This window comes from Balaenoptera ricei, chromosome 20 (genome assembly GCF_028023285.1).
Source record: "Balaenoptera ricei isolate mBalRic1 chromosome 20, mBalRic1.hap2, whole genome shotgun sequence".
In the NCBI taxonomy this organism is placed as follows: Eukaryota; Metazoa; Chordata; class Mammalia; order Artiodactyla; family Balaenopteridae; genus Balaenoptera; species Balaenoptera ricei.
Genome location: NC_082658.1, coordinates 17022198 through 17044775, shown reverse-complemented (window position 1 = coordinate 17044775; position 22578 = coordinate 17022198). Strand labels below are relative to the sequence as shown.

Here is a 22578-nt window from a genome sequence, read left to right as displayed (position 1 = left end):
TTTACAAGAGCAGTGAAGTGGGATGGGATGGGGGGCTATGTTTAATCTTTCCCACTCTATTCACCTAATCCTGCTGAATCCTCTGTCCTTTTTCTAACCATGGGAAGTGCTAATAAGACCATTAGGGATGCTTGTTTAAAAAACCAGATTGCTGTGTCCCACACTCACTGTTTTTCTTTTCTTTTTTTTTTTTAAAGTGTGATTTTTAGCATATTCACAGAGTTGTGCGACCACCCTACTAATTTTAGACTATGTTCATCACCCCCAAAAGAAACCCCGGGTCCATGAGCATCCAATCCCTATTCCTCCCTTCCCCATGGCCCCCCTGGCCACCACTAATTTACTTCCTATTTCTATGGATTCACCTATTCTGTTAAGGTGAGGGGCCTGGGGAGCTGGTGGGTGCTTGGGAAGTGCTGAGGTGCTGTTGGCCTGAACACAGCTTCAGTCCGGAGGCATCAGCCTGATGACAGAGGAGGCAGAGCCCCAGGGAACAGACTGCCCCAGAGTTAGGTGACTGGAATTTATTACCTTGAGAGGGAAAGAGGTGCTTCTAATAATTATGCAGGGACATGGGGCATAAAAGAGGATGTATGGTTGCCCTATCAATCAGAATGGCGAGAGCTCTGAATCTGGAATCAAAGGCCAAGGCTGAAATTCGAGCTCTGCTCATTCACTAGCTGGATTCAACTGGACTCAACCTCTGACTCCCAATTTCCTTGTCTGGAAAGGAAGTTCCCAGGCTTACCTGGGGTACAGCTCTGTGTGAATGCCAAGAATATGGGGGTAATGGCGGGGAGGTCCATGAGTCAATTCTATATATTGTGGGTCATGTAATTTAATCTATTAGATTTCAAGTGAAAGGAAGCATGACACCTTGAAGTGACCTGAGTCCTTTGTCCACGGGTATCTGGAGGTTGTCAAACAGTACACAGAAAATCTGACAATATGCTCTGAAGACCCTTTTTTCTTTCGCAATTTTTGATATTCTTTTCACCCTTTCTGGCAGCAACCTTACTGAGATACATTTCCATACAGTTCCCCCATTACACTTCGCTGGTTTTATTCGATAGTATCCTCCCAGATTTGTACAACCACAACTGCAATCAATTTTAGAACATTTTCATCACCCTGAAACGAAACCCTGCAGCCTGTAGCAGTCACTCCCCATTTCTTTCATACCTCCCGGCCCTAGGCCATTACTAACCACTGGTCTCCGTTCTATCTAGATTTGGTGGGGACACTTTTTAAACTTTGGTCTTTACCACCAGGCGGGCTTTGAGGAGTACCACACTAAGAACTTTTCTCCTATTTTGATTTTCATTCTTTTACTCTAATGCACGGCATGGGAAGGCTTCTAGGAGGGTGCTGTGACCAACACGCAAGCCTTGGAGGGACCACTGAACTAGGTGACTTCCAAGGTGTGTCCAAATCCTTCGACCAGCTACTAATTTGGTCAGTAAATAGCTTGCTGCTGCTCACTGCCACTAGGTGGTGCTGCTGCCCCACCCCACTGACACGCAGCCCTTGCTGGGGTGGGTCGCCGGCGTTCCCAAGTGTGGGAGAATCCATCCTCTTGCCTGGACACCAAGAGTGACCCAGAAAACTACAGCCAGGGATATGCCTGGAAGAGAAAGACAAAGTAGGCACCCAGAGCACCCAGGAATTGACTGCCAATAATGACAAAGGTGGCCCCGACAATTGTAATCGTGAAGCAGTAATCTCTGCTATTCACTGAGCATACTGGGTACTCTTCTAGGCACTTTGCACACATCATGTCTAATCGTCACACCCAGCAAGGCACTTGTATTATATCTGCTTTGCAAAGGGGAAAACCAAGGTTCAAGGATACAAAGTGATTTGCTGGTGGCCATGTGATCATGATTCAAATGCAGGTCTGGGGCACCAGGGCCCATGTCCTTCCAGTACATACTACTGCTGTGGGCTCTGGCCTCCAGAGGTTGCCAGAGGTGGAGGGAAGGCAGCAAAAGTGCCCAGTGGAGACGTCTGGGGAGGGACACAGAGCAGCACACGCAGAACTGTGTCCGCTGACAAGCCAGGGGAATGAGCAGTGGATGAAGGGGAAGAGCCAGGGCACAGAGATGCGCTGAGGCCAGTGGAGACCTGGACCTACCCTGGATGCTGATAACGTTCTTGGGAAGCAAAAGTGATAATCACAGTGTTCTAAAACTGGATTGTGGCGATGGTTGTATAACTATAAATTTACTAAGAACCATCAAATTGTTTGCTTACCGTGGGTGAATTGTATGATACATGAATATTCAATAAAGCTGTATGAAGTTTATAACCATGAAACCAATAGCGATGAGGGTGCCAACTCGGTAGGTCTCAGCAGTGCTGTAGGCACTTTGAGAAGAGAGGGAGAGTAGCATCTCGGAGTAGAAAGCCTGCCCAATGGCCGTCCAGCATCTGCTTGAACGCTTTCAGTGTCAGGGAGCTCAGTACCTCATAAAGCAGCCCATTCTAGTTTGAGATAACTCTCTCTAATCCTTAGAAAGTTGAAATCTATCTCTTAGCCTGTTGTGCAGAATAAACCTCTTTGCTTTGCCATATACCATCCCTTTCAGCGCTTGAGGACAGTCGTTGCATTCCCCCCACAGTCGTTTTTATCCTGTATAGAAATCCCCAAGGTTTTTCACAGGATGAGATTTCCAGCCTCTCCTGTTCTCCTGGTGGCTCTGTCTGCCATACTTGCTTTGATCTGTCAGCATCCTTCCTAAAATGCGGGGCCAGTGGTGGGCCCGATATTCTGCAGATGCCAGTCCGGTACTATGGTTAACAGATTGGATCCTAGCGCTAAGGCTCTCTGGATTCAAATCCTCTCTCCACTACAGGCCAGCTGTATGACCATGGTTAAAAGTACAGACTTCTCTGAGCCTCAGTGTCTCCGTCTGAGTTATTGTTAGGGTGGTGCTGACTCTCATTTTCTGAGGGGTTCTGCAGTCCAACCCCTTTAGGTGGGCTTGGCCTGGCTTGGTGATGGCTAGAGTAAAGGACAGCAATCCAAAATAGCAAGCTGTCACAGCTGCTAATCAGCCCAGTGGATACACACAAACCAATAGGGGAAGGGGATCTGCCATCTCTGCCTACAGGGCTTTCCTCCCAAGGAGCTTTGGTCCCTGGTAGAGGGGGTGTGGCGATGGGGAGGAAGTGGCAACCAACATCAGCCGATGGGCCTGACTCAGATGCTCAAGGAGTTACTTCCTTACATATTTGTAACTCCCTTCTTTTTCTTTCCTCAACATTTTTATTTGAAAATTTTCAAACATACAGTGGAAAGCAGGATTTAGAAAATCTTCACCTAGATGCAACAATTGTTCACTTTGTTCCATTGGTTCTTTAGATCTCTGTTTATATACACTTCTTTTGCTGATTCATTTGAAAATAACATGCAAACACCACGACTCTTTACCCCTAAAAATTTCAGCCCGGATCTCCTAAGTGTGAAGATATTCTGAACATAAACACAAGACAATTATCACACCTGAGAAAAGCTGTACTCATTTCCTAATATCTCATTTCCAGTTCATATTTAATTTTCCTCACTTGTCTACCAGTTGTCATTTATAGCAGGTTTTTTTTTTCCAAACCAGAATCCAATCAAGTTTTATCCATTACATTTGTTTTTGTTTTTTTTTAAATTTTTATTTATTTATTTATTTTTGGCTGCACCGGGTCTTCGTTGCTGCGTGCGGGCTTTCTCTAGTTGTCGCGAGCGGGGGCTACTCTTCGTTGTGGTGCGTGGGCTTCTCATTGCGGTGGCTTCTCGTTGCAGAGCACAGGCTATAGGCACATGAGCTTCAGTAGTTGTGGCGCACGGGCTTAGTTGCTTCGCGGCAAGTGGGATCTTCCCGGACCAGGGCTCGAACCCGTGTCCCCTGCATTGGCAGGCGGATTCTTAACCACTGAGCCACTAGGGAAGCCCCTGTTTATGTTTCTTTAATCTCTTTTAAGCTGGAGCAGTCTGTCCACCTTTTTTTGTTGTTGTTGTTGGCTTTTTTTTTTGGCTATGCCGTGCGACCTGCAGGATCTTAGTTCCCCAACTAGGGATCGAACCTATGCCCCCTGCAGTGGAAGCATGGAGTTCTAACCACTGGACCGCCAGGGAAGTCCCCGTGGCATTTTTTTCAAGAGAATGTCTTCTTAATCTCACCCTTCATCCACTGCACAAACCCCTCTCCCAAACAACCCCCAGGGTGGGGCTCACTGGACAATGTGTTGCTCCACAATTTATTGTTATTCCAGCCCTTTCTCTTTGCAATACATTCACTTGAGGAAGAGGACACCACACTGAGACCCCCCTAGGCTGGGTCTGCATAATTCAGCCTTAGTCAGGTCAATGGCTCCGTTTGGTTGAAATCTAACTCAATTCACTGCTCACTTCCCCCTGAGGGTCCCAGGAATGTAAACACCCTGCAGATTCTCCCACCAACACTGTTTGTCTCTTGTGATGTTGCCCTCAATTCACTGACTCCACACGTTATATTTCTGCTCAGTCTTACATACAAACAGACTTTTCCCTCTGCCAGTATGATAGCCATCCTTTTTGATCAAAACGGCACAAGAAGTATCAAGAAATCACTCATGTAAGCACAACACAGTGCTGGCATACAGTAAGCACTCAATAAATATGAGCTGTTGTTGCTGGAGCAGTGTGCACTGGGACCGTTCTTCCTCTAATCTCCTGTATAGCCGAAGGTTGCCATTGTGCTTTGGCAGCTACTTCATGCTAAAGTTAACACATTAGCTTCTGATCATTTCCAATCTCTTTGTCAGATCTCTTCCATGAACTGCAGTGAAGCCACATCCCTCTTCTACGTTTGTTCAGCTGCTTTTGGGAACCTCATTAACGACATTTGTCTCTTTTCATTTCTTCTAGGCCCTGGCCCATCATCCCAATCTGTCAGCTTCATTTTTTTTTTTTTTTGGAATTTTTGAATATTATTTTATTTATTTTTTTATACAGCAGGTTCTTATTAGTTATCCATTTTATACATATTAGTATAGTATATGTCAATCCCAATCTCCCAATTCATCACACCACCACCACCCTGCCACTTTTCCCCCTTGGTGTCCGTACGTTTGTTCTCTACATCTGTGTCTCTATTTCTGCCCTGCAAACCAGTTCATCTGTACCATTTTTCGAGGTTCCACATACATGTGTTAATAAACAATATTTGTTTTTCTCTTTCTGACTTACTTCACTCTGTAGGACAGTCTCTAGATCCATCCACATCTCTACACATGACCCAATTTCATTCCTTTTTATGGCTGAGTAATATTCCATTGTATATATGTACCACTTCTTCTTTATCCATTCATCTGTCAATGGGCATTTAGGTTGCTTCCATGACCTGGCTATTGTAAATAGTGCTGCAATGAACATTGGGGTGCATGTGTCTTTTTGAATTATGGTTTTCTCTGGGTATATGCCCAGTAGTGGGATTGCTGGGTCATATGGTAATTCTATTTTTAGTTTTTTAAGGAACCTCCATATTGTTCTCCATAGTGGCTGTATCAATTTACATTCCCACCAACAGTGCAAGAGGGTTCCCTTTTCTCCACACCCTCTCCAGCATTTGTTGTTTGTACATTTTCTGATGATGCCCATTCTAACTGGTGTGAGGTGATACCTCATTGTAGTTTTGATTTGCATTTCTCTAATAATTAGTGATGTTGAGCAGCTTTTCATGTGCTTCTTGGCCATCTGTATGTCTTCTTTGGAGAAATGTCTATTTAGGTCTTCTACCCATTTTTGGATTGGGTTGTTTGTTTTTTTAATGTTGAGCTGCATGAGCTGTTTATATATTTTGGAGATTAATCCTTTGTCCGTTGATTCGTTTGAAAATATTTTCTCCCATTCTGAGCGTTGTCTTTTCGTCTTGTTTATGGTTTCCTTTGCTGTGCAAAAGATTTTAAGTTTCATTAGGTCCCATTTGTTTATTTTTGTTTTTATTTCCATTACTCTAGGAGGTGGATCAAAAAAGATCTTGCTGTGATTTATGTCAAAGAGTGTTCTTCCTATGTTTTCCTCTAAGAGTTTTATACTGTCCAGTCTTACATTTAGGTGTCTAATCCATTTTGAGTTTATTTTTGTGTATGGTGTTAGGGAGTGTTCTAATTTCATTCTTTTACATGTAGCTGTCCAGTTTTCCCAGCACCACTTATTGAAGAGACTGTCTTTTCTCCATTGTATATCCTTGCCTCCTTTGTCATAGATTAGTTGACCATACATGCATGGGTTTATCTCTGGGCTTTCTATCCTGTTCCATTGATCTGCATTTCTGTTTTTGTGCCAGTACCATATTGTCTTGATTACTGTAGCTTTGTAGTATAGTCTGAAGTCAGGGAGTCTGATTCCTCCAGCTCCGTTTTTTCCCCTCAAGACTGCTTTGGCTATTCGGGGTCTTTTGTGTCCCCATACAAATTTTAAGATTTTTTGTTCTAGTTCTGTAAAAGATGCCACTGGTAATTTGATAGGGATTGCATTGAATCTGTAGATTGCTTTGGGTAGTATAGTCATTTTCACAATATTGATTCTTCCAATCCAAGAACATGGTATATCTCTTCATCTGTTGGTATCATCTTTAATTTCTTCCATCAGTGTCTTATAGTTTTCTGCATACAGGTCTTTTGTCTCCCTAGGTAGGTTTATTCCAGGTATTTTATTTTTTTTGCTGCAGTGGTAAATGGGAGGGTTTCCTTAATTTCTCTTTCAGATTTTTCATAATTAGTGTATAGGAATGCAAGAGATTTCTGTGCATTAATTTTGTATCCTACAACTTTACCAAATTCATTGATTAGCTCTAGTAGTTTTCTGGTGGCATCTTTAGGATTCTCTATGTATAGTATCATGTCATCTGCACACAGTGACAGTTTCACTTCTTCTTTTCCAATTGGTATTCCTTTTATTTCTTTTTCTTCTCTGATTGCTGTGGCTAAGACTTCCAAAACTATGTTGAATAATAGTGGCGAGAGTGGGCATCCTTGTCTTGTTCCTGATCTTAGAGGAAATGCTTTCAGTTTTTCATGCCATTCCCTTCTGGCTTGTAGAGTTTCTGCTGGGAAATCTGCCGTTAACCTTATGGGGAGTCCCTTGTATGTTATTTGTCGTTTTTCCCTTGTTGCTTTCAATAATTTTTCTTTGCCTTTAATTTTTGTCAATTTGATTACTATGTGTCTCGGCATGTTTCTCCTTGGGTTTATCCTGCCTGGGACTCTCTGTGCTTCCTGGACTTGGGTGGCTATTTCCTTTCCCATGTTAGGGAAGTTTTCGACTATAATCTCTTTAAATATTTTCTCTGGTCCTTTCTCTCTCTCTTCTCCTTCTGGGACCCCTATAATGCGAATGTTGTTGTGTTTAATGTTGTCCCAGAGGTCTCTTAGGCTGTCTTTATTTCTTTTCATTCTTTTTTCTTTATTCTGTTCCGCAGCAGTGAATTCCACCATTCTGTCTTCCAGGTCACTTATCCGTTCTTCTGCCTCAGTTATTCTGCTATTGATTCCTTCTAGCGTAGTTTTCATTTCAGTTATTGTATTGTTCATCTCTGTTTGTTTGTTCTTTACTTCTTCTAGGTCTTTGTTAAACATTTCTTGCATCTTCTCTATCTTTGCCTCCATTCTTTTTCCGAGGTCCTGGATCATCTTCACTATCATTATTCTGAATTCTTTTTCTGGAAGGTTGCCTATCTCCACTTCATTTAGTTGTTTGTCTGGGGTTTTATCTTGTTCCTTCATCAGGTACATAGCCCTCTGCCTTTTCATCTTTTCTATCTTTCTGTGAATGTGGTTTTTGTTCCACAGCCTTCAGGATTGTAGTTCTTGCTTCTGCTGTCTGCCCTCTGGTGGATGAGGCTATCTAAGAGGCTTGTGGAAGTTTCCTGATGGGAGGGACTGGTGGTGGGCAGAGCTGGGTGTTGCTCTGGTGGGCAGAGCTCAGTAAAACTTTAATCCGCTTGTCTGCTGATGGATGGGGCTGGGTTCCCTCCCTTTTGGTTGTTTGGCTGAGGCAACCCAACACTGGAGCCTACCTGGCTCTTTGGTGGGGCTAATGGTGGACTCTGGGAGGGCTCACGTCAAGGAGTACTTCCCAGAACTTCTGCTGCCAGTGTCCTTGTCCTCACGGTGAGCCACAGCCACCCCTGCCTCTGCAGGAGACCCTCCAACACCAGCAGGTAGGTCTGGTTCTGTCTCCTATGGGGTCACTGCTCCTTCCCCTGGGTCCTGATGTGCACACTACTTTGTGTGTGTCCTCCAAGAGTGGAGTCTATGTTTCCCCCAGTCCTGTCGAAGTCCTGCAATTAAATCCCACTAGCCTTCAAAGTCTGATTCTCTAGGAATTCCTCCTCCTGTTGCTGGACCCCCAGGTTGGGAAGCCTGATGTGTGGCTCAGAACCTTCACTCCAGTGGGTGGACTTCTGTGGCATAAGTGTTCTCCAGTTTGTGAGTCACCCACCCAGCGGTTATGGAATTTGATTTTATTGTGATTGCGTCCCGCCTACCGTCTCATGTGGCTTCTCCTTTGTCTTTGGATGTGGGGTATCTTTCTTGGTGAGTTCCAGTGTCTTCCTTTCGATGATTGTTCAGCAGCTAGTTGTGATTCCGGTGCTCTCACGAGAGGGAGTATGTTGGCTTCATTTTGAATCTTGGATTTTGTCATTGAGTGTATCAGTTCTCCCTCCAAGTTTGGCTTTCTGCAAATTTGATATCATGACTCATAAGTCATCATCTCAATCACTGATAAGACATATTGAACGAGACTAGGGCATGCCATCAGAAACCTCCCTCCAGCTTGATTCATTCGTGTATTTGTATAAATAAATAAATAAACAAATATTTACTGAGCACCTAGAATGTGCTCTGGAGTGGGCACTGTGTGATTATTATTATTATTTTTTTAATTTATTTTTTGGCTGTGTTTGGTCTTCATTGCTGCGCGTGGGCTTTCTCTAGTTGTGGCGAGCTGGAGCTACTTTTCATTGCAGTGTGCAGGCTTCTCATTGCAGTGGCTTCTCGTTGCGGAGCACGGGCTCTAGGTGCGAGGGCTTCAGTAGTTGTGGCGCGTGGGCTCAGTAGTTGCAGCACATGTTCTCTAGAGTGCAGGATCAGTAGTTGTGGCACACAGGCTTAGTTACTCTGTGGCATGTGGGATCTTTCCGAACCAGGGCTCGAACCTGTGTCCCCTGCATTGGCAGGCGGATTCTTAACCACTGCGTCACCAGGGAAGTCCCTGTTTAATTCTTTAGATGTGGATATTCAGCCACCTACAATTTGGTAGCCATACTTTAAACCTAGCCCTTATTCTTCATCTTGCCCATGAGAAATCCTGAAAAATTCTGTCAGGTGCTTTGCTAAAATTAAGTATACAATTTGTATAGCGATGCCTCCATGTACCAATCTATTAATAACGGAAATAAGGTCAGTTTGACCAATTACTCTTAATAAGCCACATTGGCCACCAGTAACACCTGCCATCTTTGATAAGGGCTCAAAACCTAGCTGACTACAGATCAACAGCAGACATACCAATCTGTAATTTCTGGAATCCATTTTCTCTGTCAAATCTGGGCATCTCCAGTTTTTCCCCACCTCTCTCAGCCTCCTGATTTCTCAAGATTTACCAGTAGGGGTTCTACATCATACTGGAAAATTTTCAGATGTATTTAGTTGGAATCAAGAGCCCGTGCAAAGCAGCAGGGCTCTCCTTGAGTGCTGCATCGTCTATCTTGGGTCCCCATTATTCCATAATCATGTTTGTTAACCTTTCCAGGTTGAATATTATTTTCTTTAACAAAGGAAATGGAAGAAAATTAGGAGAAATAAGGCTTTAACTTATTTCAGTGTTTTATTAACATCACATCATCTTCCTTGGACTATTATTCTTGCTCTGAAAAAAAATTTAGCTTTTAAAGGCTGCTTTTGTTACATTTACATTTTATTATAAGCTCTCATCATTCTGAGATTCACTACTACTACTACTAATATGAATACCACTTAATATTTATTGAATACTTACTGCATTCTAGGCACTGTGCTAAATGACTTACGCATATTCATCTCATTAGTAAACATTTCTGAAACTATCCATTCTTATAATTTGTCCTTTAGTTTTTCTCATTCGCAGCCTCTTAAAATCTGAGTTTAGCCGTGAGCTCCTGGTGCAACCACTTGTGTTTCTTTTCTTTTTCTTTTTTTTTTCCGCTTATTTATTTTGGCCACACTGCACAGGTTGTGGGATTTTAGTGCCTCAACCAGGGATCCAACCCAGGCCCTTGGCAGTGAGAGTGCGGAGTCCTAACCACTAGACCACCAAGGAATTCCCCACTTGCATTTCTTAAAAATGCTGCGTCTCATTACTCTCTCATGGATGGGTGGGTCCTGCCTCTGAAGCCAGGATGATCCGGGTTTGGGAGGAGTCCTGCCTTCCAAGACCTGCAGGAGGGCTGGTTCCCTGGGGCTGAAGGGATGATGCAAGGTCATGACTCAGGCTAAATGTTGGCTTTGTAAGGGAAGGGAGAAGCTAAAAATTAACCAAGGAAGGATGCAGAAGATGGAGAGGTAGGTTGAGCACCGGGACCTAGGCCCTAGGATGCAGGGAAAAGGAGTCCAAAGGTTAAAGTTTGGGAAGCTGGGCATGGTCAGGAAGTGGAGGGACATCATTCCAGATGGGGGCTGTACCGCTGTGAGCCCATCTGTGAAAGTTCATTTTACTAGTCAGCTTGACTGGGCTAGGGGATGCCCAGCTGGCTGGTAAAACGGTATTTCTGGGTATGTCTGTTGAGGGTACTTCCAGAAGGGATTAGCATTTGACTCAGTAGACTGAGTGAAAAAGATTCATCCTCACCGGTGTGGGCTGGCATCATCCATTCCATTGAGGGCTAGAACAGAACAAAAAAGTGGAGGAAAGGCGAATTCTTTCTCTTCTTGAGCTGAGACATCCATCTCTCCTGCCCTCGGACATCGGAATTGGAGGTCCTGGTTCTTGGCCTTGGACTCCAGGACTTACACCAGGCTGACCCTCCTTTGGCCTTCTTTATGCCACCAGCTTTCTTGGTCCTCCAGCTTGCAGACAGCAGATCACAGCACATCTCAGCCTCCATAATTGTGTAAGCCAATTCCCATAATAAATTTCCTCTCATATATCACTCTATATCCTACTGGTTCTATTTCTTTGGAGAACCCCACTGCACCATCATTTCTTCTTTTCAACAATGAGGGTCAGAAATGAGTCCAGAGGAGTGGCTCTCTCTACTATTTTCTCAACTTGCTGAGGACTGAGGCCGGCCATAAACAGGTAGAACCTTACAGGACACTGTACTTTTAGCAGAATGAGTCTTTCTTATGACTTCCCGAGAGCCGAATTTCCTCACCACTCCTGAATCTTGACTCTGTTCCATGCTGTGATTTGCATTAAAAAAAAACTAAAGATATAGCCTCCTCGCTGTGCTGTCAACTCTTGGAGATAAGGGCTTGTTTTTTGCAATCCCTTTGTGTTTTCGAAATTGCCTCCTAGGACCTGGCACTGGGTAGGTGTTTAACAAATATTTGGTGAGTTTTAGTGAATGAAATCAAAGTGCTCTGCTTATGCTCTTCTGGCTGGGTCGTGTAGAGAAAAGTCCCAGGGCAATATCATTTCTAGTCTTTCTCCTTTAACGACCTTAGAAATTCTCCACAACGCATCCATTCTCAGATGTGAGGATTTCCAGGCAAGTGATTTGCACACAGAGACTGCTCAATATATGTTACTTGTTCGTCTAACTAAAGACCCCAGAAGAGGCTAACACCCTAAAGGAGCAAATATTTCTCTTTTAGGGCTTCCCATTCCAAAGCAAAGATCATAGGGATGAGCAGGCAGAAGGCAACCAATAAATACTTGGTGACTAATTAGGGAGTATAAATATGCAACAGTGGAAATTAGAAAGAAAAAGAGCTGCATTATAGATAATCAAATAACAAAGTTATCCAGAACAGTAGAATCTACCTCTGTGAGCTGTGGGTGTAGGAGAGGAAGCGTTGGCTGGCAAGGCCGATCTTCCTTGTAATTGGTTTCCATTAGGATAATATTGCAATTAGCCTGGGATATTATAGCAGCTACCTTCTAGTCTTGGGACAAACTCCTGGGGGATTTAAGCTGGGTGGTAAAAGCAGGTTGTCCCAGGAATAAATAAATTCATTGTGAACCACTTCTGAGTCAACCCTCCCCATGTGGCTAATGGATGCTCAACCATCATTGTAAACTTGACTGCGTTGCTTTGTTTTGTATCAATGACACTTAAACACAAGCTCGAGACTCTGGATGGCCAATTAACAGAACATGGCTCAGGAAATTAGAAGTTTCAAATTTCAGAAAAATCAATGAGTTTAGACAACTTGAGTATTTTCTCCTCATTAGGGCAGACAGCCTCAGCCTCCAAGTTCTGGCTGACGAGGACTTGCTGTGAAGACAGTCACCAAAGTGAGTAAAAAAGAGTGCTCTCAATTATCTTGTCAGTTATTGAGATATTTAAAATATCCACCTCACCCTCCTCAACAATCCCACTTAAACAGCTCAATTTCATGTGTTATAATCTGCTGACAGACCCAGGAGAATGGGCTGTCTGGGGATGTCTGGTCTCCCTGGCTGGGGTGGGTATGGTTTGGCAGGTCAGGGTCCTCTCTGCCTGTGACAGAACCAAGCCACCAATTCTTGCTCTCTGACCCCTCCAACCAGCAGATTTTCACTTCATTCATCCCATCTCATCCACCACATTTCTTCTCTTTCTTCTGTGACAAGAGAGACAGGTGTAGTGCACAGAGTTTTTTGTCAAAGGGTCTGAGCTGGAATCCCTGCCTGGCTCCACTGCCAACTAGTTAGGTTCTAGCTTTCTGAGGCTCAGTTTCTCCATCCATAAAATGGGTACAATAATATCCTCCCGAATCACTCAGAAGGTTGCTGGAAAGGGGTGGTGACTATGTGACTGCCCTAAGCTTTAGAGAGCTGCCTGGGTGCTGGTTTGTAGCCCACAATCATTACCAGACACTGACTGATGATCAGCAGCCCTTAAGATCAGCCCCAGTAGCCTCCGTGTTGATGCAGGGTTCCCTGTAGATGGCGCTGTGGCCCGGAGAGTGGTGCTAGCGATAAACCAGGGCAGGTGGGATCACACCCGGGAGTTTGGCAATCCGTGAGTCCAGCCTGGGTTTCCACTTCCTGTACGTCCTGAATCTGTGCCCGCACAAAATGTCTCCCACTGCCACCTTTGGTTTCTTGTAGGGCCAGTTATCTGCTAAAATCAGCAGTCCTCTATTTCTCATTTTCTGCCCTCTCCAGTGGATGGAGCAGTGGGTGTCCCCGGCCTCCTCTGCCCAGGCCTCTCCTACCTGGCCATGCCCTTTGACCCCTGTGAACCCCTGCAGCAGGTGATGTGTCTGCAGCTCCTTCGATCCCTTTGGGGCATCTTAGCTCTTAGATGACTCCCGTGGGCTTCCTTCCCCTGTGACAGAGGCTGCCATCTCTGCTCTTGGAAACACCCTTGTTCGGACTTCATTTCTCATCTGAGATGAAGCCATGTAGTCTGAGAGAGTACCTAAGCCAGCGCTAAAGGAGAGGGGCCCCCGGACCCCTGGTGTCACTAAGAAGACAAAGGCTAAAGGGCATGGCTGGGCTCCAACAGGCAGGTTAGGGTGGAATCCCAGCCCACCAGGGGATGCCCTACACCTCCCTTCCCTGCTGCACGGAGAAGAGAATGATCCCTGCCCTCTAGGATGCAGTAACAAAGACTCAACGAGGTGAGTCACGCAGTGGGCTTGACAGAGTGCCAGGCACAAGGTGATATTCAAATGAGGGTGATTACTATTCAATGAGGAGTAGAGGTGATGGCTTGGGACATCAGACCAGGGAGAATACAAGGCCAGGTAGTGAGGGAGGACCGTGGGAGGGAAGTGATAGTGGGTTCTGGAGAGGAGGGTTTCTTGGTGGCCTTTGAAAGCCACTGTGGGAACCCGCCCTCACTCAGCTGACCCTCTGGGGACAGCCCGGCTGGCTGGGATCTGGGCACCGGGCAAAGTGAGCTGACCGTCTGGCCAGCTGTTTTCGTAAAGAGATGGTGTCAGAGGCTTTGAGAGCCGAGTTCCTTTGACCCACAACTGGCAGTGGAGGCCAAGGCCCCCTGGAGACCACCACACTCCTGATCAGGAACTCTCAGGCCAGCAAACTGCAGGTGCCAGTGGGCACAGGATCGGGTCTGCAGGAAGCCTGTGCAGAGGCCTGAGGGCCAGAGCCTGCGCTGAGCAAATCATGAGGGCACTGTCTCACCCTCCTGGTCAGTGATCCCCGTCCCCCAGGGGCGCCATCTCCTCTGTGTCCCACGAAGATCCTTCCCTTCCCCGGCTGCAGCACTTCTCACACTGCACGATTAGAAGAGCGGGTTCCGAGGCCAGGCAGCCCGGGTTCACTGCCGGCTCCCCTGTGCATTAGCAAGTTGACCTTGAGCAAGTTACTTAGCCCCTTTTGGCCTCAATTTCCTCAACTGCAAAATGGAACTGTTGTGAGGGTCTATGGAGTTAATTCATGTAAGGTGTTGCAGTAGGGCCTGGAGTTTAACACGTGCCCCGTATGTGTGATCCGGAACCACTGTGTGCCCGGGGTCCTCGGTGCTCCAACACCTCATCTCGTTCTCTCCCATTTGAAAATCAGTCTTTCTGTCTCTCTCTCTCTCTTACTTTCCTCTTCCCTTCCCTAGCACAGTTTTCATTCAACAAACACGTATGAAGGGCCTGCCACATGCCAGGCACTGGGGAGGGGAGGGTTTGGGGCCACAGAGGTGGAATATACAGTGAGCCCTGGACAGGACTCTCCAAAGCTGTGATCTGTCCGCCCTGCTGCTGTTTTTACCATTGCTACCATGGAGCCGGTCGCCTGGGCCCTGAAGACTGGTCCAGCCCAGCCCCCACAGAGACAGGGCTGCCCCGGCCCTTAGCCTCCCGGGAGAGCTGGCGATTCTGCGGAGGGGGAGGGGGCAGCAGAGGGAAGCGTCTGGCTGGGAATGAATGGGGCTGGTGGCTGACAGCACGGCCGTCAGATCCGGAGCTCCTCGTCCAGGGACAGCGTGCCTCTGCCCTGCTAATGACACAGCTGTCACTCACAGGACACCATCGAATCATGCAGGACCAGACACGGCTGTCTCTCCCCTGACAGGGTGACACATGTCACGGGGGCCTGGGGAGCTCCGAGGGGAGAGTTGGGATACCCTCCCCCAATCGGGTCACACAGAAATGTCCTTACACACCTCAGTGCCTTTGCACAGGCCGTTCACTCTGCCAAGCCTGCCCTCCCCTACCTCGGGCCTTCTCTATCAGATGGTGACTCACGTGTCCTTCAAGACTCGGTTCCCGGATCACCTCCTCCAGGAAGCCTTCGTCATTGCACCGGGATGGAAGGAATCCCTACCTTCTCCGCGCTGCTCTGGCATCCACAGTGGTCACGGTGAGTGATGGTTATTTGTTTAGGTGTTTGCTCCCCCGCCACACACAGTGAGTTCTTGAGAATAAAGGCCAAGTCTCAGGTTTCTCTGTATCCCAGGGCCGAGCACACAGTTGGCGCTCCACAAATGTGTGTTGAGGAGGGGATTGTTACTGCTGCCACCATCCACCCTGCACAGTCTCGACACTAAGCAGGATCCAATCCCTGCCTGATGCCTGGCCGAGAGCCACAGAACCGCTTTAGTGAGGGGTTGGGGTTTGGAAGGCCAGCTGGATAGAAGGATCTAGAACAAGGGGATCTTTTCCTATTGAGGACCAAATTTAAGCTCTTTTTTCCTAATGAACTAGGAGAGACCCGTTTGGAATTGTCTCCAAATGTACTCGATGGATTTGAGCTCAGAGCTAGCTAAGCCTCTTATTCCCATCTGAGGTGACGCACAAAACGTGAACTGCACTCACCAAAGGTGGAAGTGAGACAAGATTTCCCAGGCAGAAACCCAGGGAGAGTCCTCCCACAGACCACAGAGGGAAAAAACAAAAAGCAGTTTTATTTCAATTTTGTAATCAGAAACAAAGTGTTCTGTATGTTTGATCTTAAGATGGAGAAGAGAGAACAGAAAATGACGACAAATGCAGGAAGCAATTAGGAAAAAAATTCTTCCCATTCTTTGTGATGGTCAGTTAAGGAAGAAAGACAAGGAGGAAGAGAGAACAGGAAAGGGAAAGGAAGGAGGGCAGTGTGCAGAAGAAATGACGTGAAAGAAGAGAGAGACCCTGAGAGAGAGGATCTTTGAGAAAGCCAGAAGAGATGAACAGAGAAACACGCATCCCCACAGACACACAGACACAGACTCATACACACAGACACAGACACAGACTCATACACACAGACACACACAAACACACACAGACACACAAACACACACAGACACAGTCACACATGCACACAAATAGACACACAGACACACACATAGACACACAGACACATACACACAAACACACACGTTTAATCTCATCCAAGACTTACTTTCTAAAATTAGTTTTGTTTGTTGTTTTTACCATTGAAGGGGGCAATTTTGGACATATTCCTCTGTTGTTTTCTGACCTCTAGAATGAAAAGTTGCCGATGAGAAGTCTGATGCCATTCTTAGTATTGATCTCTTTTTTTTACAATCTGATATTATCCCCCCCTCTGGAAACTTAATATCTTCTTTTATCTTCATACGCATCACCATGAAAGAAGTCTGGGCCTCTATTCGTTCATGTGTTGGATGCTCAATGGACTTTCAAAATCTGGAAATGCAGGTCCTTCAGTCCTGGGAAATTTTTTAGTGTTATTTCTTTGATAATACATTCCCTTCCATTTTCTCTATTCTCTTTCTTTTGTTGGGCCTCCCAGGTAGATCTTCTACTTTCCCTATTTTTTCTCTCTCTTATTTTCCATACTTTTATTTTTAAAGAGGCATTTAATTTTTTAAGATTAATTAATTAATTAACTTATTTTTGGCTGTGTTGGGTCTTCGTTGCTGCGTGCAGGCTTTCTCTAGCTGCAGTGAGCAGGGGCTACTCTTCATTGAGGTGCGCGGGCTTCCCACTGCGGTGGCTTCTCTTGTTGCAGAGCATGGGCTCTAGGCATGTGGGCTTCAGTAGTTGCGGCAGGCAGGCTCAGTAGTTGTGGCTCACGGGCTCTAGAACTCAGGCTCAGTAGTTGTGGCGCACAGGCTTAGTTGCTCCGCGGCATGTGGGAATCTTCCCGGACCAGGGATCAAACCCATGTCCCCTGCATTGGCAGGTGGATTCTTAACCACTGTGCCACCAGGGAAGTCCCGATTTGGGCTTTAGACTCTCAATTTCTCCACTGAATAAACCCCCTGCTGGGGTAGGGAAAGGTGATCACCTAGTGGCACCAAATGGGTGTGGGGACCTTGGGCATCTTTCTACTGATCCCCCAGTTTCCAGTTGGGCTGAACTTGTCCAGTTTCCATTTCTACAACTCATCCTTTTCTTTTGCGGTCCCCAGTCGGTACCTGCAATCCCTGTGTCTTGCCAAGATTCCACAGCTTGAACTGGCTCCATTCTCATTAGCATCCCCCCTGTGTAGGCACATGGTGTTCAGATTTCTCAGCTCTGATAATTCCTCCACCTGCTTTCCATCTTCCAAAAATCTGTTGACATCTTTTGTCTTCTGCTAGTGTTTTTTTCTCTTATTCTTTTCATTCTTGTGGGCTTATACCTTTTTTATACCTTGACGCACATTTTAGTGGAGTTTCAGAAAGAAACAATGATAAATCCATGTGCTTGATTTGCCAGGTTTAACCTGTGGGATTAAAGATTTTTCATGCTATATTGTGTTTTTGCAGCTATAGACATAAGGAAAAACAAGAGGAGGTCTCCTGTATTCTATACCAAATATGTTACAGAGTCTCTTCTTATCAGAGCAATCTTTCTAATCTGGGTCACTGGTTCTTAAAAAAGATGGGGGAAACTGAGGGAGATCCTGAGAAAGGAGCCTGAGATGATCAAAGGGATGGACTTTGGATTCAGAGGAAAGTTTGAAGGTGTTAGTGATGTTTAAGTGGGAGAGGAGGCTCCGGGATGGTTTAGTGATTCATTTGAATTCATTTTCCTTCAAGTGATTTCTGCCCTGATGCATCACCCCCCGCTCTCCTACTTTGTGTTCATGTGAACTGCTAAGTTGCCGTGGAAGAGGCAACCTAAACTTGAGAGAGTGGGGGCTCGGGGGAGAGACCAATACTGTATTAATCAGGATAGGTTAGGCTACGCTGCAGTAATAATTCAATGCTGGAATTTCAGTGTCTTAACACAGGAAAGGTTCATTCCTCTCTCATTTCGCCATCTTGTCCCTGCTTGGTAGCTCCCTCCAAGAGGTGGCTCAGGGACCCAGGCTACATCCATCTCACAGCTGTATCATCTGGAATACACATTTTTCTCAAGGTTCTGCAGAAGGGGAGAAAGAACTGGAAGATCATGCAAGATGTTGTTAAGGGCTGAGACTGGAAGGGGTTTATATCACTTTTACCCATAACCATTGGCGAGAACTCTGTCATATGGTCCCACATTACCTGTAAGGGAGGATGGGAAAGGAGGTCTTCCTGTGTGCTCTGGAGGAGAATGCAGTGTGGTAAGGAAGTTGCATTGTCTCTGCCATCTGTCTACTAGGTTTTCTGAGGGAGATGCCAATATTCTTAGGGGAAGGGGAAGTATGGTCTCTGTATCCACAAAGCCTGAAAGGAGGAAATGATGTTCAATTAAAGTAGGAGGCAGCAGTCAGACTTAAAGAGAACTTTCTTGGTTTTAAGGGAATCAAACATTAGAAAGGACAATTGAGAGGTGACATCTACCCTTGCAGATTCCTGAGAAAAGAGGTCCTGGGAGTTGATGGATCTACCTGCTTGAGGGATGAACCAGACAATCTTTTGGAATTCCACCTAATGCTAGGATTCTACTTTCAAATACGCAGGCCTCAGAGTTTGTAAAGCTGGAGAACAAGGACCAGGGGTGGATCCAGGTTTTGTGAAGCCTGAAGTTTATACCACTTTGGGTGCAAGTAGAGGGCCTCAAGCATAAACTTATTAGCTTTCTGATAAGTCCTCCTCTGGCCAGGAGAGGCCCATTGTTCACTGGAACCAATAGATTCCAGCACACCTTCCCCCAACAGACTTGCTCTTGCAGATTCTAGATCACCCTCATGATTTTTTCCCAGCTCTTTAACTCAGCAAAAAGTTGTTGAATGCATACCGTGTACAAGGCACTGGTCTGGGCCCTTCAATATCTGCCTCTGTCACAGGGCTGAGTTGGACATCAGCCCAGGGTTTGTCGGTCCTGATTTGAGAGGTTCCTGGGTCTGTGCAGGCAGCATCAGGGCAAAGGAGGAGGAGGAGGACGGGCACAGAAAGCCAGAAGGGAGAGCAGGGCCACATGTGACCTGAGGACATGGGCATTCATCTGTGGACATCAAGCCCCTGTGCCTGGAGGAGAAATCCATGCTGCTCTCTGTCTTGCTTCTAAAAGGAAATGTTCCTGCAGAAGCCTGCTGTGGATTGGGAGGCTTGGCTGTTTCCTGCGGCCCCCCTGTCAGACACATCACTCCTCTCTAGGGGCTGGAGTAGAGTGTCACCGCAAAGAGTCAGCAGTCTGCGCTCAGACACTTGGTCTGGAGCCCAGCTGTCAGCCCTGTCCCCACTGCTGTCCCCGGCACTGTCAGCCTTTTTGAGCTGATCGAACTGTGGTGTCTGGGAAACTCCAGAGCAATGCTAAGTCCTATATACAACCTCCAAGTGTTTTCTTTTCTCTTAGAATTTTTAACCAGCAGAGTCACAAACCAGCAGTGGTTTCTGAGGCCCCCTCTCTAGTCAGAAGACCAGGCCACTGATTTGCTGGACAACTTGATGGACACTTTCATCTCCCTGGGCCTCTTTTTCCTCATCTGTAAAATTGAGAAAATAACCCCTGTGAAGGGCGATTTTGGTTCACGGTGGCCAATGTCACTATGGGTCTGGGGGACGGGAGGGGACATTGACATCTCATAGTTTATCCTCTGGTCCAGCCACACAGGTGCTAGCCAGGGGTCCCATTGGGCAGGTAGGGTTCTTGGAAGCCCCAAATTTGCTTTATGGTTTGTGACGTTCTCACATGGTTTGCACTGGGCCGTGGCCTGGCAAGGCTGGACGGAAGGAATAAAAACAATCAATTTCCTTAAGGTGACTTGCTTGGAAATTTTTACATGGAGACACACTGTACTGAACAGACCTGAAAATGCATTTTAAAAGCCTTTCTAATGAAGCAAATGCAAAACAACTCACGTTAGATATACCTCCATGGAAGAGGACTATTAGGGGAAGAAGAGAGGTTTTCTCAGCCGGAGAAGGTGGGCCGAGGAAGAGGTGGGGGAGATGTCAGGGTGGCCAGAGAAGGCGTGGGGAGGCTGATTTGGGGTCCCCTCCAGGGTTCACTATGACACCGATTTCTACCCAGAAGCCCCAGAGCCCTGCCCTCTGCTGTTTACACTAGTTGCTTCCCAAACTTCTTGGGTGGACATCTAATTTGGGGTCTAAATGACTTTAGGGCTTCATTGATGGACTTTGGGAGATGCCAAACCATTGATATATGCAAATTTCCTGTACGTGAAAAAGTTTCACGTGGCTGAGCTTCGAATTTTTTCTGCAAAGAGGGGCCTGACTTTTCTCCCAATTCTCCCATGGGTCAGGACCCAGGACAGAAACCCTCACTCTAGACCCGTGGTCCCCAACCGTTTTGGCACCAGGGACCGGTTTCGTGGAAGATAATTTTTACACGGACTGGGGAGGGGTGGGGGAATGGTCCAGGCAGTAATACGAGCCGTGGGGAGGGGCAGATGAAGCTTCGCTTGCCCTCCGCTCACCTGCTGCTGCGTGGCCCGGTTCCTAACAGCCTGCGGTACCAGTACTGGGGGTTGGGGACCCTTGCTCTAGACCATGCTGGGGGCCAGAGAAGGCGGGCAGCTGGGTCACTGGGAGGGTGGGAAATATAGGCCACTCCCAATTTTAGAGGGAGCTGGGGTACCCAAAGGAAGATGGAAACTTGAACCTCAGAACGCATTTTCCTCTAAGAGGCCCGCCCCTGTGGCAGGCATGCTCCCTGGCAAGTAACAAGAGCCTCCAATGGATGGACCCATTCAGAGCCCCTGACTGGCACCCAAGGTGAGCCTGGGACTGTGTTGGGTGCGGGGCACACGAGGAAGATTAGACATGGTTCTTGTCTGCCTGTGTGGGACTCCCAAGTCTAGGGGCCTAGGTGCCCAGAGAAATGGCAATACGATGTGGTAAGTGCTATAAAGGAAGGTAAAGAAAGGTCAGGCCACACCGAGGGAGGAAAGGTTAGCTCAGTCTGGAAGCTGGAAGGCCACCCAGAAGTGGGAGCGCCATGGGCCTCAGGGCCAAAAAGGCTGGGGTGTGAGACCAGGCTGTGTGACCTCTGAGAACCTCAGTTCTGTTTTCAGTGGAATGTAATGAGAACTATTTAGAGTTGTTGGGAGAGTCAGATGGAGTCATGGTCACACAGCACCTGCCTGGATTGGACCTTAGAGTGGGCTTTGGCTTTTGGAAAGACCTAGGAGCAGCAAGGGCAGCATGGGTAGAGGCATGACTCAGGAGGGTGCATTGCACTGACTCAGCAATGCTTCCCGCTATGACTTAGAGAGACTGCTCCCTTTTGATGGTCCTGCCCCCTGTGGATTCAATGACTCAGCAATTCTTGATTCGATGATGCAGCAATTCAAACATTTGTGCGTACTGGTGATTAAGCAAGAGGACTGTTTATAAGATAGGGCTACCGATAATCATAATAATTGTCGGTAACAATGATTGAGAGCTTCCTACGTGCCAGGCCCCGCATGGTGTCTGTGGATTAACTCACGATCACTTGATCATGCGAAGGGAAGAGATTGGGACAACCCCCTCACCCGGGGCCTCCTGTCACCTTCGGTTCCAGTTCATTCCTGCCCCTCCCCCATTCTCACCCAAGCCTCCCCACCCCTGCCCCATAAGCCATGATCCTCTCCTGAAAGTCCTAGGTCAGAGCCAGGAGGGACTCTGGAGATGTGCTTCATTTTATAGAGCAGGAAACTAAAGCCCTTGAAAGGAAGGGATGTGTTTTCTAGACCAGAGAAAAAAGCCTCAGAGCCTAGCAGGTGCTGGATGGATCTAGGCAGGGGGCGGGGGTTAGCTTGAATTTAATGCCCACATGATCTGGGGTGGAGGTCTTCCGGGTAAGGTCAGACTGGTGATACGCTGGGTGTCCACGTGCTCCCCAGATTCACATCCGGGCCCCTCTGCTTCCGAGCAGTCATTGTCTTCAGTGACCCAGGCCACCTGGTTTCCCCTCAGGTCAAGCAGCTGAGGTGGGAGGCCCAGGCCTGTGCAGGGCTCCATCTCACGCCTTGTGGATGCAGGAGACATGGTCTGGGTGCCATGGACACGGCGATGTGTGAGATGATGGGAACTGCTCACTGCAACACTGTGTGAGGGACCAAACTCTCACCCACCTTGCGTCCAGCCTCAGTTCTTTTGGGGATATACCTAGGAGTGGAATTGCTAGGTC

General features: G+C 46.8%; 1 protein-coding gene across 1 annotated transcript in view; it reads left to right on the top strand.

Annotated features, from left to right (window-relative positions):
• LOC132354871 (ADP-ribosylation factor 2) overlaps positions 1–22578 on the top strand; it is a 61002-nt gene that overhangs the window by 15638 nt on the left and 22786 nt on the right. The gene's annotated exons all lie outside the window — the stretch shown is intronic.